Source organism: Neovison vison, chromosome 1, assembly GCF_020171115.1.
Source record: "Neovison vison isolate M4711 chromosome 1, ASM_NN_V1, whole genome shotgun sequence".
NCBI lineage: Eukaryota > Metazoa > Chordata > Mammalia > Carnivora > Mustelidae > Neogale > Neogale vison.
The window spans coordinates 227925558-227941167 of NC_058091.1; the positions used below are offsets into that span (position 1 = coordinate 227925558).

Here is a 15610-nt window from a genome sequence, read left to right on the forward strand (position 1 = left end):
GCATTCAGTCTCGTTAATAAAAATGTCTTGTTCCAAACCCCATTTTTATCATTTGCATTTCCCAGTCCACACAGAATTAATTATATCTCCATATGGTCTAGTAAATCAGGTAAGTGTCGTACAAATAGCATGATTTTGGGGGGTTTCTTTTTTTTTTTTTTGTTAAGTATTTGAAAAAAATCTCTTGTGGTATAGTGGCAGATATAGTGGATATATGAATTAGTTGAAAATGCATTTAAATGGACTTATTACCAGTTGAACAACATAGATGAGAAATAATGAATAAGGAGTAACTGTATGCCTGGACAGAAGATTATTCATCCAATCAAATATACAGAAAAATGAACTTGAAACTGATGTGAGTACCCTGGAATGCAAGGTCAGGATCAACAATTACAAATGTTTACTAATAAAAATGACTGTAGTTTCAAGTTCAGAATTAATGTCAATTGGATAGTGGGATAATCCAAACGGATATGGTACATGAATTAAGAGTATGAGGAAAATTGTCTTAAACCTCACTCATAGATTTACAATGAACAGAGAAACGGAGATGATTGTCTCTTTCTACCCCCAGAAGAGCCCTATCACACCTAGAATGTTGATTTAATTTCAGATATAACACTTTAAGAGGAATCAGCAAACAGGAATAAGTCCAGAAGTATGATAGGAACGATTGAAAGAACTTTGATCAAGTGACCTGGAAAGGGGAAACTGGAACCTTTCTTTAGATGATCACCAGGCTGTCATATTAAAAAAGAATTGGGCCTGTGTTTCAGTGAATCCAACTCTACATTTAAGAGACAATACTTCTAGAAAGGTGAAAATTAATTTGGTGCAAATGACTTTACAATATTTGGATCTGCTCCAAGTAAGCCTGCTGCACCATGAAGCAGGGTGGTCCTCATACCAAGATGCACTCATCTGAGAGCAGATACTTGCTTCTCCCTGGAGAGTGTTCATGCATTAGGAGAAGACCAATTTCCAATCACTTCTAGTAAATCCTTCAATTATGAGAATTGATTATGTGAATAGTTCTTAGCATAGTGCCTGATGTCATCAATTAAATGTTCAGTAGATATTAGCTGTAATTGTTATTGGTAGACACCAATTTAGAATTTGTAACTGACTATTTGTCTAAGGGGAGTAAGTAAAGAAAAGGCAACTCTTTAAAATTTTAGCACAGCTTCTGTTCCTAAATAATTAAGGTAATTAATAAAGGCCTGGGGTACATGTAACTGATTTACTCTTCATTTGTTACCACTTTATGTTTTCTATAATTGCCTTTATATTTTATATTTCCTAGACTGGGGATTTGTTTATCTAACTTAACAGGAAAATTCTCCGCACTTGCTAAATCATAGTTGCTTATTTTTTTTAAATTAATTAATTAACTTATTTTTTTAAGATTTTATTTATTTATTTGACAGAGAGAAATCACAAGTAGATGGAGAGGCAGGCAGAGAGAGAGAGAGAGAGAGAGATGGAAGCAGGCTCCCTGCTGAGCAGAGAGCGTGATTGCGGGACTCGATCCCAGGACCCTGGGATCATGACCTGAGCCGAAGGCAGCGGCTTAACCCACTGAGCCACCCAGGCGCCCCACAGTTGCTTATATTAAATTTTCTAGTAACTAGCATAGCAGTAGTCCATCAACAAAGGAATGAAGCATGTCAGAAAAAAATGGATCTCTTCAATTAATTAAGAGGAATGTTTCAGTTTAGGGTTTTGTAGAATCTTAGTAATATTCTAGGTTATGTTAGCTTCGTTGAATTTTTTCTCAGGTGATAGATTTGTTTCTCTCTCAAGATTGTACCTGATATCTGTTGAAGGCATTCACTAGTTCACTCACTTATTCAATCAACAAATAATGTACCAGTACTCTCTGGGCCTGTACCTGTCTCCTCATCTCTTTATAGTCTTCTTTTCCTTTTCTTTCCTTTGAAGCCAGTCACTATAGGAAGAGCAGCCCCTCAGACATCTCAGAGCCCCAGACCCTGACCCAGAAGCCCCTATCTCTGAATTCCTTATGTCCCTTCCCTGCTGCATTTTTCTTCCTGTCATTTATCACCTCTCTTACATATTTTGCTTACCTGTATGTCCATCTACTTGCCTCCACTGGAATGCCCAGTGGCAATCTGGTTAAAACTATCATGACTTTACCTATTATTACTGTTATTGTTTCTCGAATCATAAATGCAGATCCTAGAAACAGTGTATGCAGTGATGGATTTAGAGAAGTAATAACAAGGAAGACTCATTGTTTGTCTTTGAGCTGTTTTCAGTCCAGTGGCTGAGGCAGCCTTGAACAGGTGCTGTCTCAGACCCAGATGATAACCAGATAATTTATAACCCAAACAGTGATACTCTTGAGAATCAAAGGAAGCACTATTTAATAAGTCACACTGGGACAACAGCTTACACTCTACAGGCAAACGAAGAATATCATTCCCCAGTTTTAAAAAGTTAACTCTAGGACATGGGGTGCAAGTTCTTTTTGTAACAAATAGTTACTGAGCATCTATTGTATGGACAGCAATGTACCAGGCACTGTGGAGAATTCAAAGATGAGTAAGCTACAGATCTGACCATCTTGTGGTTTATAATCCACTTGAGAAGAGAGAAGATTAACAACACAATATAAAGAAATAAACGACGGCTTAGGCTAAAGGTAAGCTTGATGTGATATTAACCAACCACAAGTTTTCAAATAGGATCACTGATACTGTTCTTCTTTTCATTTATCCCTCATAAGTGGTCATTTGAAGTGCATCTTGTCATAATGCATGAATTGGACATTGAATGGATTATACAACTTTTTCTGGTTAAGATAAAAAAAAAAAGAGAGAGAGAGAGAGAATCACACCATTTGTTTCTGTGTGTATGTAGAGGAGATGTTCAACTCATGCTGGCTGGCTGGGCAACTGACTGAGGTAGAGGAATGAATTGGTGCATTTTTAAAAAATCATCTAGCAACCAGATACAGAACATTCTTTCCCAAAGAGACCTCCTCTTTGCTTGACCAACTAGTCTTTTTGCTTGGCCAACTAAAGGAAGAACTTACAGCATGATTACTTTTCATCTTCAGATTTTATAGTCATATAAGACATTTGGTTACTTGGAAATAAGCTTAAAAGTGCTTTAATTCTTTCCACTGGTTCCTACTGTTGGAAGTTCTTTCACAGCCGAATTTTGGCAACAGTGTGTATCTTGGCAAGTAGACTGTGCTTTTTAAGGATGAAAGTGTGGGAAGTAGTATAGGACATCTGTTGAAGAAGTCATGTTGTCAAAGCCCATTATGTATATTAAACTCATTTGTTTCCATTTCCATACCTTTTAAAGCAAAATGTCACTCCATTTAACGTTCGAACGGTTTACTAAAAAACTTGGAGATATGAATTGTGTGGGCCCACCTGAAATTTCAATGAATGAGCATCATTTTCTTCAGTTGATTTTATTGCTACTTTAACTCAGCCTAAACTTTGGATATCTGATGGGCTTGTTAAGATAAGATTATCAGCCAGCATGGGCAGTTATTGGGAGTGAAATCGAAACAAACAGAATTCCCTGTCCTTGGATTAAACAGAACTAAAAACAAGCAGAAATAACCTAAGTTCTTTTATTCCTGATTTCTTCTTCTAAGGTATTAACAATGCCTGGTCCAACTGCTCTTCTCCTTTATTGCAGTCAGTTTAATAAATTTAACATTATATGATCAATAGGTCACTGCTGGACTTTTGAAGAACTGACGGTTAACAAATAAAAGAATTTGAGAGAAATTGCTCCTGATGAGGAGTCCACTGGATGAATAAAACTTTTTTTAAGAAGCTGAGAACCTGTGGTTCATTCATTCCCCAAATTGCCTTCTTTTGAAATGAAGCAGCTTATTGATTTAAATGAAAGTTATCCATGGGGCGCCTGGGTGGCTCAGTGGGTTAAGCCACTGCCTTTGGCTCAGGTCATAATCCCAGGGTCTTGGGATCCAGCCCCGCATCGGGCTCTCTGCTCAACGGGGAGCCTCCTTCCCCCCTCTCTCTGCCTGCCTCTCTGCCTACTTGTGATCTCTGTCAAAAAAAAAAAATAAATAAAATCTTTATAAATAAATAAGTAAAAGTTATCCTTGCTATAAAGTTCAGTTAGGCATGCTGACTTTCTGATTTATGGTGCTTTATGTTCTCTAAGTTCTGAAAGGCATACAGTTGAGTCTCATTGGTTTTCTCAATCTGCGGAACTGAGTCATGCTAATAAAATTTCTAAGAGAATAATAATTTATACATCATAGTGTTAGCACTGTCCTTTATAACTGAAGATACAACTGGTTTAAGAAAAACACCATTTCCATGTGACACCCATTTTCTTGATAACACTTAAGAAGGAAAATTGTAGATCAGGAAATTGCTTCTGAATTTCAGTCAGATCAGGGGGAGTTGTATCTTCTTAAGGAGGGCTTTTTTTCACTTTTCATTAGATTTCACTTTATAATTATTCTTTAAGAATTTTTCCATGGGATGTCTGGGTGACTCAGACTGTTGAACTTCTTACTCTTGATTTTGGCTTAGGTCATGATCTCAAGGTCATGGGATCTGCTCAACAAGGAGTCTGCTTGGGATTCTCTCCCTCTCCCTTTATCCCTCCCTCTACTCACAGGCTCTAAATAAATGAATAAATAAATAAAATCTTTTAAAAATTCTATATAAATAACTAAATTAAGTTAGTTGATTTTAGAGTACTCAACACTGTTGTTACTATAAATGAATTTTTCCTAATGTCAGCAAGACCACTACCCCTTCTATTTGTATTTACAGTTATCCTATTGTCCTCCATTATTTTAGTACATTTTCAAAGTATTCTCATTTTCAAGGTTTTCAGATTTATTTTCAGTGAAATATGTTTCCTAATAATAAATAAAGGAATACCTTAATAAACCTTAATGGTATAGGTTTTTTAAAACAGTTCTTGGTCTGTGAATCTCATCTGTACTGTGATTTCTTATTAGCATTAGCCCCAAAGGATATCCAAATTTTAGGGCTTCCCTTATTTGTAAGAATTATATTCTCTTTTAGTTCACAAATCAAATTAGAGTAATTCTTTGCTACTACTACAGCTGTCGAAGTATGACGTATGAGGACACGCAAAAATGCCACAGACACTAAACACAAAGAAAAAGTCATCACTATTTCTCTTAATCTTTGGTATGTAATTTGATAATTGATCACAATTAATAATTTTTTAAAGATTTTATTTATTTATTTGACAGAGATAATAAGTAGGCAGAGAGGCAGACAGAGAGAGGGGTGGGGAAAGCAGGATCCTCATCGAGCAGAGAGCCAATGTGGGGCTCGATCCCAGAGCCCTGGGATCATGACCCGAGCTGAAGGCAGAGGCTTTAACACACTGAGCCATCCAGGTGCCCCACAATCAATAATTTTTATTTTTAGTTGATAGAATCCAAATTTTGAAATTTTAATAACAACCTCATTTTTGTTATTAAAATCGTAACACAAGAGAAATCTAGCATATTTAAATAACATAGATGGGTAAAAGAAGAAAATTAAAATCATGCATTTTTTCTTATCCAGGTATTTTTTTATATTCAATGTATACTTTAATATTTTCTTATTTTTCAATTTATGAATATATTTTTCCTTGGTTAAAAATGATCTCATTCTGTTATACTGTCTTATAACTTAATTTTTTTCCTAGGCTTATGTTTATGAATATTTCTCCATGTCCTTAAGTATTATTTTAAAAAAATAATTCCTAGAGTGTCACGTGAGATGTTTTGTCTTCATAAGTTCCCATGGAGAATGCCATATACTCTATCCATACTTTATTGACAATTCAGAGCAGGTTTTAGCTTAATAAAAACTCTGAGAACTACCACTTCCTTATAAAATCTGACTATCTTTGTTTAACCTAGAATTTCCCCAGTATATGTGGGTTTGGAATTCATGTGTATATTTCTTCATGCTTATGTGCTTAAGTTACTTATTAGCATATCTTAGTATAGACTTAAAGAAGTATTTCAACACAGTCCTTTTAAGGGGTTTATGATAGTCACATTAAGTGTATACTCCACATTTTAATTAGGCATTTGGGCATTAAGGATATTTCACTATTTTGGAAAACACTGTGGACTTCTGAAATACCTTTCTGATTGCAGCCATTTTGTACAAGCTGTGTGAAATGTTACATGTTCAGTATTTAAGAAATGGGTTATCAGATGGGGCACCTGGGTGGCTCAGTCAGTTAAGCATCTGCCTTCAACTCAAGTCATTATCCCAGGATCCTAGGATCGAGCCCCACATCTGAAGGAGCTTCTCTCTCTCCCCCACTTCCTTGTGCTCTCCTCTGGCTATCTCTCTCTCTTTCTCAAATAAATAAATAAATAAATAAATAAATAAATAAAAGAAATGGGTTATCAGAAAAGTCAAATGTATTGAAACAAGTAGCTAACCCTTAACAGGCAAAATGGATTCATTAATTAATTTTGAATTTGTCTGTTCTCAAAGCATAGAACATGATTAAATGAAGTCATAATTCCAAGTGCTAGAATATTCAATATTCAAGTGCTAGAATACAACACAATATTCAAGTGCTAGAATAACTACTTTTGATAATTTTTATTTGTTGAACTAAAAATGTCAGTCCAAACAGACATATCTCCATCACCTCCAACTAAAATCCATATGTGTCCCTCACACTCTGAGAAGAGGCGTTGCTATTATATTACAGTGGGTGCTGTTTGTGAAATATTTCTGTCTGCTAACATATAATGAATAGTGCCTCTACTTCCAATGTGTGCAAGATTGGGAAAATGGCAGATACTTTTATTATTTTTCTGGAGGAGTAGCTAAAATGAGAGAATTAAGGAGAGAGTTAACCTGCTTAACATCCAGCATCTTGTAATTTCAGCTGCTTTATTTAACAAGCAAGTGTTGTTCTGGGCACTGGTATTGCAAGGTACAAATAAAGCAGAATATCTGCCTTCCAGAAACTATAGTTCCACAGTAAGGAGTTATGAAGGTATCAACAGCCATGAAACAATATGCTCTAGTCATATGTAGATAGGGAAAAGAGGCAAGAGGCACCTAAAAAAACTGAGGAATGAAGAATAAGTTTCAGGGAAGAGACGACATGTAGAAACAGCCACTCATAGAAGGAGGCAGAAATGTTCTGGTCAAGGGATCTTATCATCTTTGAGGGGCCAGTGGTGTGAATGAGCAGGCTGTGTGCAGGACATTACCAGGGTTACTTGTGACGGACATAGGAGAGGAAGTCAGAGGATGACCATAGGGAATCCCTGTGCTAAGCTCTGGAATTTAAATTTTGAACTTCATTGCTGAAGAAATGAGGAGCCATTGAATGATTGCAAGCAAAGAGAATCACATATTCATATTTCCATTTTATAATGATCTACATGGCATTCAAGTGAAGGATAGAATTAAGGAGGCGTTGCTATTATTAGGCTGAGAGTATTAAGGAGGTGTTGCTATTATTAGGCTGAGAGTATTAGCTCAAGGCAAATTATGAGATAAATAAGAGAGATAATAAGGAAATCACAATCTGTAGAGAGGGATAATTTGGTCTGGTCTTTGGAGCCAGATTAACTGGTTCCTAAATCTGACTCCACCACTTAACATGCTGTGTGACCTGGGGCACATGTCTTATTTTTCCTTTGCCTTGTTTTGCTCATCTACAAAATGTGCATAACAATAGCATCAAAGTCATACAATTTTATGAAGATTAAAGGAACAAATTACTATCATTAATAATATCCAGCACCAGGGCGCCTGGGTGGCTCAGTGGGTTAAGCCGCTGCCTTCGGCTCAGGTCATGATCTCAGGGTCCTGGGATCGAGCCCCGCATCGGGCTCTCTGCTCAGCAGGGAGCCTGCTTCCTCCTCCTCTCTCTCTGCCTGCCTCTCTGCCTGCTTGTGATCTCTCTCTGTCAAATAAATAAATAAAATCTTTAAAAAAAAAAATAATAATATCCAGCACCGTAAAAATGATCTTCTCAATATTAGCTATTATTTGTTACCATTAATACTATTGATAATACAATGTTGTTGTAATAGTATAACATTATTATAGTTTTATAATAATGCAATATTTTATTTTTAATATAATATTTTTTAACATTCATGTCTCTAGGATTTGTGGCCTGATTAGAAGTGATTGCCTTATGGTTGGCTGAATGGGATAGTGTCAGAGAATATAGAAAGAAAAGCATTTTTCAGAGAATATGCAAAGAAAAGCATGTTGACGTAGAGAAAGAGAATGGATGTGAATTACATTCTAAATGCTAGAAGGAGGTACCTGTGGGACTTCCAAATGGAATTTTCTCATGAGCAAATGATTATAATAGCAGAAAGGTATGGAATATGGGAAAAAATATGCAGTGTTCTGACCCCAGGGTTATTGTTGTCTGGTGTGGGTGTGACAGAGAGGATGAAGTGTGGGGAGGAGAGGACTCTTTTCCCAGCCATAGGCAAAGGGAAGTGATTCAGTCAGTTTTTATTCTCTGACATGGTCATGAACAGATGAAATCCTCATGTCCTGAAAAAACTCCTCCAGCTTTTAAAATTGCGAAAGTCAGCCCAGGTTAGAGCTAACAGCTGAAAGAATCATCTTTAATAAATACTAGAATTATTAGAAAAGTCCTGTGACCTCAAAATGTTGCTTCCTAGCAATTGCTTTTAATTGCTGTTAAGGATATTACTAAAATCGCAACCTCTAGTGCACTGAAAAATACTGATGTTCTAGATAGTCTAGTGTGATACCTGCCCTTGTTTGTGTGTTCTCAAGAGCTTCAAATCATGAGAGTGATGAGTGAGTTTGGATGCTATGCCCATCCCACCACTGAAATCCCAGTATGTAAAAGCAAACAAAATGTCAGTGGGTAGGCCTCGTGATTCTTTGGTGTGATTGGAGTCTTATTTTGCTGTAAACTTGTTACAGACTGTGCTTCTAATTGGTACATGAATTTAGGTTCCCCACTGGTTTTTATTTTCCGAAAGGAAAAGTCTCCAACTACCTCCACCCAGCCTCAGAGAAAGGGAATTGTGGAAGGCAGGATGATCTGAGTTTCCCTCAGAGGTTGCTCCCTGCTGATTTACCAGTATTCTCACAAATTCTAGATTCTTGGCGGGGTGGATTTTAGCAGTAGTCTCTTCTCATCCCAATTTAAGTACAACTAATTCCCATGAGATCCTGCCAGGCTCACAGCAGATCATTGACCAGGTATAAGCAAAAATGTCCCGGCTAAGAAAACCAAGGAATTTTACCCATCCCAGGGCACATATTTCCCTCCCATTGAAGTTTATGTCTCCAATTTTTTATTTTTCTCCTTTTAGGAAATTCTTCTGTGAAGCAGGTCTTATTCTCTAATACTGGGCAAAGACCCCTACATTAGTTTACAGATAAAAATACTGCACATTTGTTCTTAGGACTTGAAGATGAGGCAGTAGGCCCCAAGAGCCTTGTAAATTCAAAAACTATAAATTATACACAGTTGTGCATCACAATTAAGTAGTAGTGATTAAACACTGCCTCCACATTGTAAAATTATGTGACTTGCCCCAAATTATAATCTATAATCCTCATTAAGAAAGAGTAGAAACATAGCAGGGATTCCCTCCCTATTTTATCTTCCTTAATTATGCAAATTAAGCAGCAAATTCTCTGTTTTGCTTAAACTTTTTCCTCATTTTGAGGTAGAGTCTAGACTTTTGGCTGGTAGATTTTAGTTTAGATAAACTGCTCTTACTTTTATAGGCATCTTTATCACAGTTTCCTATTAACCAGGAACTGTGTGCAATCTCTGGGCATTTTGGAGAGCTGGCTTTGAACATCAATAGATAGTGTTGTCAAGAGTGTGTGGAGAAATGGACACTTTCCTGCATGACTTGTAAGAGGGTGAACTGCTGGAGCCTATTAAAGGGAAAAGTGTATACAGTTTGTGATCTTGCAACCTAGTTACTGAAATAAAAACACCCAACCAGTGAGAAAATATATTAACAAATGTGTTAATTGTTTATAAAAGTTCAGAATTATATGTCTGCCAGTAAAGGATTGGCTGCATAAATAACTCACCTATTCTGTGGAATCTTACATAACTATTAAAAAGAACACACTGTATCTCTATGCATTTACAGAAAAATCGTCTGTGATTTTTTTAAGTAGAAAAGTACTTAGGATTCTGTATGGTATAAGCCTAGTTTGCACAAAAAGAAAGGAGATGGGTGTCGGGGTGTGTGTGTCTGTGTATATATTATGTATCTACATATACATTGATATGATTAGCATAAAGAAAAGGTAGGATTAATAGGAAGGAAGAGATAAGCATTATTTATTTGTATACCTTGGTATCATTTGAAATGTTAAAATAAGTATGCATCATTTCATAATAAAAATAATATAAAAATAGAATCATTGGACAGAAATTCTTATTATGAACTGGAAAGCCATCTTCCATTTTGAACTTAAAAAAAATTCTGAATTTAAATGATGTCTGTTATTTAACAGTGTTCAACAGTGTCTGAACTTGGCCGCTACACAATAGAATATGGCTTTCTCTCAACAACTTTGTGTTTGCTCAGGTTCCGGACTCTTGAATAATTAGGTTGTGTTTATTCAAATCCTAGATAAGAAATCATTTTCAAATATCAAAATTATCATCCACAGTACTCTGAACTCCTCCTATCTGAAGGTTCCATGCAAGGGCCTCAGTGGTTTTGTTGCTAGAACCTTAGGAAATGGGGAAGGAGCTAGTGAGAACTGTGGGCATATTAAAGCTAGAACTTGACTCTGACTCTGCAGCCTTGTGTGGACTTACTTGGTGTCACTTGCAGTTTCTCCAGTTTGTCTTTCATTGTCATGAAAAACTGATTTACAAACAATTGTTAAAGAATATCCTATCAATTTTTCAGTAGATCTTAATCCAGGGAGCAGACAGAGGTTGCATTTCTTAGAGAATGTTTCTAATAAGAAAAAAAAAAAATCAGTTTCAGAGTCAAAATGTTAGTGTATAAAGGCTATAGTTTTCAATTTTTATGTTCCTGAGAGGCTGAGTTCAGTTCTATTGTGAACAGTAATTTTATGAATAAGAACCCACAATTTTTTGACCAGAAAATTGGAAAAGCACCCATAATCATTCCCATCTCATTTTCTACGTATCTTTTATCAATTTTGCAAACAATTTCCCCCTTTTGAAAATACACCAAATAGTTGGCTATTTCCTCCCTGTCAGATGCATGCATGGTGTATAGGTAAATTAATGATTTCCCAACCACTATTACATTAGTTGATGTTCTCTTAGACATTAGACTTGAATGAATTAAACCACGCTGCCTCCTCCGAGATTTGGGTGGAGTGGAAATAGGGTTTTGTGGAGCTACAGAATTTCTACTTCATCTGCTCGGCCAATAATTGGTCAGAACACGACTCTGATTAGAAATAAGCAACAAGCTTCCTGTGTCCATGAACAGAAAACAAGGTAGCGCATGTAACCCGGGAGAAACACGCATTTACTTTTGAAGAAAAGCAGAACCCAGCGACCAGTAAGCAGCATATGCCTGAAATCCATTATCTGACATATTTGTTCCAGCGTCCCCAGGAATGCTGGTCTGACTGCTAAGATTTGTTTTTACTTCCTGTCTTTCGGATAAAATGAGTTTGCCAACAGGCTGTGAGTACCTAACGCTGGAGAAGGTAGCTAGATTCCGAAGCCCTTATATTCATGGATCGCCTTATGCAATCAACAAGCCAATTGATATTAAGCCACAGAGGAGACGGTAACTGCTTTCCTTTCTTCTAGCTGTTTGTCAGTGAAATTGTGTTTTGTTACCCTTTGGTAGCTAGCTGCTTTGTAGGTCTGCTGAGGTGGGAGGGTTATGGTGAGAGATTACTTTGAAAATTCAGCCTACTGAACAGTTAGGAAAAAAATTAACCAAAGAGAGAAAGCTGGAAAATATTCTTAGCTGTTCAGCATAAGCTGATCTGGTTTCAGGGTTTGTAGATTTTAAAATTTTGAAACATGGTTAGTGTTCGTACTGATATCAGAATCATCCATAATGAATATTTGAAGGAGGACCTAGTCGAATAATGGGTATATTAATGGCTCTTATTACCCAGTGCCCATTATCTCATGATCTGCCCATAACATTCCTCAAGGCCAATGTGCAATAAATATGCTAAAATTCTACTAAAAGCCTTAATTTTCATGTGGTCACTAGGGAGGCAAGAATAGGGATAGATATTTTTCCTCTATAGAAAATGTCATTTGTACATCAGTGTTCCAGGATTCTGCTAACTCCACCCACCCCCACACCACACACATGTGTGTACACACACACACACACTCTACACAGGCAAACTCAGGTTGTATAATTCGTTATCTCAGAGTCAAGCTCAGTGTTTTCATTAGAAGGGAAGAGGGTGTGCAATAACTAAACCTGTTCTGTCTTCCAGCATTTTTATGCAGTGTCAGAACAGAGATGAGATGTTTGACTCATGGGTCCAAAAATCATTCCTCAGTTTTGGTTTTAAACAAAGTCATTTTATTCAGCATTTCACAGTGAACGTCAGAAGTGTTTTATAAGGATGTTCCATTCTATCTGTGAAAATGCCAGTTCTCCCTAAGTTGATGAAGTCTTGAAAGAAAAATATAAAATTCTAAAAGTAACATATTTTGCTTGAAGATTATCATTATCCTCTTACTCATCTATTTTTCTTTTTCTAATAACACGCACACACAGAATCACAGAGCATACATTTTTGCCAGGTTTGACCTGGTTATAAACATGAAGTAACATTCAGATATTTGATTGATTTTAAAAAAAAATTCCAAACCTTCAGAAATGCCATGGGATTAGTTTTTCAACAGAAGGGGAAAAAAAGAAAGGCAGGGGTAGTTATGATGTGATGGGACTGAACTTTTAAATGTTTTTGAGGGGAAATATTTTATTCTTTTCCCCAGGGTGTCAAGGTTTTTCTGTCCAGTTCTACACCATCTGAATTTATAACAGGCTAACAGTAACTAACAATGATTTTAAGATACTTCCTGAGACACATGACCTGTCTCAGTTGCTGCCTTCTCACTTCCTTCTGTAATTAGTGGTGTGATATAACAAATCCTATTAAGTTGCCAAGTCCACATTTGGATGTTACATCCTTATTCATGCTACCTTATTTCTTCCTGCTTTAAAGTAATCAGCTTTCTATGTAAGTCAGGGGAATCGCATGTTGATGTAAATTGATATATACGTGCATAGAAGGTGGACTCTTAGCATACTGTATTATAACTAGGCAATTTCAATCAGTTTTGATATTGAGCATCACACTGTGTTTTGCAAGCAAATATTCTTGCAAGGCATTTGGCAATATCCAGCCTTTTATAACATAGACCTTGAATTGTAAAAATTCAGGTCCGACTTTTTTTTCTTTTAAAGATTTATTTTATTTACTTATTTGACAGACAGAGATCAGAAGTTGGCGAGAGGCAGGCAGAGAGAGAGGAGGAAGCAGGCTTCCCACAGAGCAGAGAGCCCGACGCGGGGCTCGATCCCAGGACCCTGGGATCATGACCCGAGCTGAAGGCAGCGGCTTAATCCCTGAGCCACCCAGGCGCCCCAGGTCCGACTTTTAGCATAATACATTGCTTATATAGAGAGAGTAATCAAAGAGATGACTTTCTATGAAAAGATACTTAATCATTAAATCATAATATCTAGAGCTTTTAGCCCATGGAGGTGTGACAACAAACATGTATGGAAACAATAGTTGGAGGAGGTGGATGAATGAATGAAGTTCTGAATCATAGAGAATGCCTTTTTATTGTATAGCTCATTTTTTTAAAGTTGTACATTTTAAAGCCTTTATTTGAACTTCCTTCTAGTCTGCTAAGAAAGTTGTGCACCTGGAATGGTGATAGAATATCATCCTAAATCCACTAAAATCTACCCCAAATTAAACAGTTAAGTTTTCAGGAATGCTTGCTAGGACTCATCCAAGATTTGTCTAAAACAACATAGTTAAGTTTATTGTCATGTAGTCACAGTTGTGCTATTTGGCTGAAAAGGACATTGCTTTCTTAATTACTAAAAGGAAAGAAGGACAGAAGGAAAGAGAATAGGAAAGAAATCTAAAGAAGGAGTATATATTGAGGTTGTAACCTATTCACAGAAGCATAAAGTTGAGGTCATAAAAAGAAATTTAACTTTTTACTAAATTGGAGAAGAAGGAAATCTAATCATAAATGCAAAATATAGCTTAATGTATTTTTTTAGGATTTTATTTATTTATTTATTTGAAGAGAGAGAAAACGCGCACAAGCAGTGGGCAGAGGGAAAGGGAGAAGCAGGTTCCCCACTGAGCTGGGAGCCTGATGTAGGGTTCAACCCCAGGACCTGGGGATCATGACCTGAACTAAAGGCAGACAGCTAACCAACTGAGCCACCCAGGCACCCCAAAATATAGCTCGATTTAAATACAAATATGTCCTTCTTTATACTGCCTTTTTGAAAGAACTGCATGTTTTCTTGGAACACAAGGAAATAATTTCCAAGATAAAAATTAGCTATATTAGAAGTGTGACCACATGGTCATTTAATAGTTATTAGTTTTTATTTCAAGCGTCAATGAAGACATTAACAAAGCAGTTAACATTCTTAAATCTTAGTTAAGCTCCATGTTGAAGAGAATGGCCATCCTACCATCTGTAATCCTAGTGATTTTCCATATTCTTGAGTTTAATTTTTTGCTTTTAATTATTTATAGATTCCACAAACTCTAAAACTGTATTTTTACTCCTGAAAGGAACATAATTTCTTTTTAATTTTATAAAACTTTGATGTCTTAATTTAATACACAGAATTCAGTAATCAGATTTAATCTGGTTTTTCCACTCTCTTCTCACCCAATTAGACTGTAGGGTTTTTGATCGCGTAGATCATGTCTGGTTTGTTGTTATATTTTTAGCGCCCAGCAAAGAGCTCAGCACTCGTGAGAGGATAAATGCTTGTTTAATAAATAAATGATGAGAAAATGCATGTTATCCATCTTGGCACAGGCATATATATCACTCCCCTGGGTGCTACCATATTGAGTCTTTGGCAAGATTTTGCCTCTGCTCTTCTTCCCGATCAGTTGTGTTCTCCTTCCTTATTTACCTATAGAAGCTACAAGCAGCAGTGACTATAGACTAGGAATTCAAGTGATTGGGGATCACAGCTTCTGTTATTACCAGTTCGGCAAAGCAGAACCTCGAAGTTATTACTGTATTCATAAGTATATATATAAAGCTCCATGTGGTAGAAAGGAGGAGGAAAAGTCAATGTGGGAGGAGGCAGAGGGGAGCTCAGGAGGGGGGGAATACCTTGCAACTATAAGAAGTAAGATATAAACACATAAATTCATAAAATAAGTTACCAAAATTATGAAACGTAAACCCTGGTTCTCTGTTTGTCCTGCTGTAATGTAAAACTCACAGAAATGTTTATCAAAATAGAAAACAAGGGGCGCCTGGGTGGCTCAGTGGGTTAAGCCACTGCCTTCGGCTCAGGTCATGATCTCAGGGTCCTGGGATCGAGTCCCACTTCGGGTTCTCTGCTCAG

The 15610-nt window shown here is 36.6% G+C and overlaps 1 protein-coding gene across 12 annotated transcripts in view; it reads left to right on the plus strand.

The window, feature by feature from the left end:
* Positions 1–15610, plus strand: part of PDE4D (phosphodiesterase 4D) — a 1300895-nt gene that overhangs the window by 882263 nt on the left and 403022 nt on the right. Inside the window, exon 1 of one of the 12 annotated variants that reach the window (XM_044224325.1) lies at positions 2609–2668. The exons of the other annotated variants lie outside the window; for them this stretch is intronic. The gene's annotated coding sequence lies outside the window, so the exon portion shown is untranslated. Of the gene's footprint in view, positions 1–2608; positions 2669–15610 lie in introns of those variants that run through there. 12 annotated transcript variants of the gene reach the window in all.